Source organism: Eleutherodactylus coqui, unplaced genomic scaffold (assembly GCF_035609145.1).
Source record: "Eleutherodactylus coqui strain aEleCoq1 unplaced genomic scaffold, aEleCoq1.hap1 HAP1_SCAFFOLD_924, whole genome shotgun sequence".
Classification (NCBI taxonomy): domain Eukaryota; kingdom Metazoa; phylum Chordata; class Amphibia; order Anura; family Eleutherodactylidae; genus Eleutherodactylus; species Eleutherodactylus coqui.
Window position 1 is genome coordinate 1 of NW_027102197.1, and position 2941 is coordinate 2941.

Here is a 2941-nt window from a genome sequence, read left to right on the forward strand (position 1 = left end):
TTCCAGCCAATGAGGTGGCTGGAATCGGCACCATGTGACTTCCCATTGTGCACGAGCAGTACAGTTCAGCTGCCGTGCACGATGAGAGCTGTGCCCGCGCCTCACGTGACCGGTGACGTCACCGATACTTGAATTTGCCCGCGAATTCCGAGTCCTGGCATCTACAGAGGAAGCTGATGGTTGGAGCCTTTTATACTACTTACAACGTGGGAGAGGAAGATTTCTGCGCTGTGTGGTGAGTACCTACCTGAGATTAATGCGCTGTGTGCTGAGTACCTACCTGAGATTAATGCGCTGTGTGCTGAGTACCTACCTGAGATTAATGCGCTGTGTGGTGAGTACCTACCTGAGATTAATGCGCTGTGTGGTGAGTACCTACCTGAGATTAATGCGCTGTGTGCTGAGTACCTACCTGAGATTAATGCGCTGTGTGCTGAGTACCTACCTGAGATTAATGCGCTGTGCGCTACGTCTGGTGAGTACCTACCTGAGATTAATGCGCTGTGTGGTGAGTACCTACCTGAGATTAATGCGCTGTGTGGTGAGTACCTACCTGAGATTAATGCGCTGTGTGGTGAGTACCTACCTGAGATTAATGCGCTGTGTGGTGAGTACCTACCTGAGATTAATGCGCTGTGTGCTGAGTACCTACCTGAGATTTCAGCGCTGTGTGCTGAGTACCTACCTGAGATTTCAGCGCTGTGTGCTGAGTACCTACCTGAGATTTCAGCGCTGTGTGCTGAGTACCTACCTGAGATTTCAGCGCTGTGTGCTGAGTACCTACCTGAGATTTCTGCGCTGTGTGCTGAGTACCTACCTGAGATTTCTGCGCTGTGTGCTGAGTACCTACCTGAGATTTCTGCGCTGTGTGCTGAGTACCTACCTGAGATTTCTGCGCTGTGTGCTGAGTACCTACCTGAGATTTCTGCGCTGTGTGCTGAGTACCTACCTGAGATTTCTGCGCTGTGTGCTGAGTACCTACCTGAGATTTCTGCGCTGTGTGCTGAGTACCTACCTGAGATTTCTGCGCTGTGTGCTGAGTACCTACCTGAGATTTCTGCGCTGTGTGCTGAGTACCTACCTGAGATTTCTGCGCTGTGTGCTGAGTACCTACCTGAGATTTCTGCGCTGTGTGCTGAGTACCTACCTGAGATTTCTGCGCTGTGTGCTGAGTACCTACCTGAGATTTCTGCGCTGTGTGTGGTGAGTACCTACCTGAGATTTCTGCGCTGTGTGTGGTGAGTACCTACCTGAGATTTCTGCGCTGTGTGTGGTGAGTACCTACCTGAGATTTCTGCGCTGTGTGTGGTGAGTACCTACCTGAGATTTCTGCGCTGTGTGTGGTGAGTACCTACCTGAGATTTCTGCGCTGTGTGTGGTGAGTACCTACCTGAGATTTCTGCGCTGTGTGTGGTGAGTACCTACCTGAGATTTCTGCGCTGTGTGTGGTGAGTACCTACCTGAGATTTCTGCGCTGTGTGTGGTGAGTACCTACCTGAGATTTCTGCGCTGTGTGTGGTGAGTACCTACCTGAGATTTCTGCGCTGTGTGTGGTGAGTACCTACCTGAGATTTCTGCGCTGTGTGTGGTGAGTACCTACCTGAGATTTCTGCGCTGTGTGTGGTGAGTACCTACCTGAGATTTCTGCGCTGTGTGTGGTGAGTACCTACCTGAGATTTCTGCGCTGTGTGTGGTGAGTACCTACCTGAGATTTCTGCGCTGTGTGTGGTGAGTACCTACCTGAGATTTCTGCGCTGTGTGTGGTGAGTACCTACCTGAGATTTCTGCGCTGTGTGTGGTGAGTACCTACCTGAGATTAATGCGCTGTGTGTGGTGAGTACCTACCTGAGATTAATGCGCTGTGTGTGGTGAGTACCTACCTGAGATTAATGCGCTGTGTGGTGAGTACCTACCTGAGATTAATGCGCTGTGTGGTGAGTACCTACCTGAGATTAATGCGCTGTGTGCTGAGTACCTACCTGAGATTAATGCGCTGTGTGCTGAGTACCTACCTGAGATTAATGCGCTGTGTGCTGAGTACCTACCTGAGATTAATGCGCTGTGTGCTGAGTACCTACCTGAGATTAATGCGCTGTGTGCTGAGTACCTACCTGAGATTAATGCGCTGTGCGCTACGTCTGGTGAGTACGTCACCTGAGATTTGCGCGACGCCACCTGACGAAACCTGTCTATTTTTGGCAGATTTGTGCGCTACGTGTGGAGACGCGGCCACCCGAGATTTGTGAGCTTTTTTGCAAACTTACGTGTGGAGATGATCCTGACGTTTGGACGCGTTTTGAGAAGAATTTCGCTTCGCTTGCACACAAGCTGACATAACTCGTTGAGGTCAGATGCTGCATCTGCTAAAATTTTCATTGCGTGCATCTGCTCATACGTGCTTATTTTGCGCATATTTGCAGGTTTTCGCTTGCATCTGTATGTACGCACGTACGCGTGTGTGTGTATGTATGTATGTGTGTATATATATATATATATATATATATATATATATATATATATATATATATATATATATATAATTTCTTCTGACCAGGTTGGGGGAGTAGTGGTCAATGTAAGTGGGTGGAGCGGATCTAGGGATCAGTAATACTGGTGTGATGTGACTGTTAACCTGCTGATTTTTCATCATTTCCTGCAGATCTGACGTCCTTGAGAATGGGAAGGCTGGCAGACAGTGAAGAGACCCTCGACGTTCAGCAATCTTGAAACCCTTCGTTTTTTGGACTGCTTTTTGCCGGTGATTCCCTTTTTTTTTTTTTTTTATAAGCTTTTTGGAGGATCCTGAAAAACTGCGCAATATTTTACACCGATTGAGTAAACAGAAAAGATCCCCAAACACAGCGGCCTTTGGTTTATCAGGGAATGACACTTGGTGTAAAATCCACATTTTTAATAAATAATAAAACGTGATTTGAATTTG

At 48.1% G+C, this 2941-nt stretch overlaps 1 long non-coding RNA gene across 1 annotated transcript; it reads left to right on the forward strand.

The window, feature by feature from the left end:
- Nucleotides 1-9: 9 nt before the first annotated feature.
- Nucleotides 10-2941, forward strand: LOC136599374 (uncharacterized). The gene is made up of 3 exons (XR_010788941.1): nt 10-235; nt 2203-2346; nt 2660-2941. It is a non-coding gene; the product is annotated as an uncharacterized lncRNA (long non-coding RNA).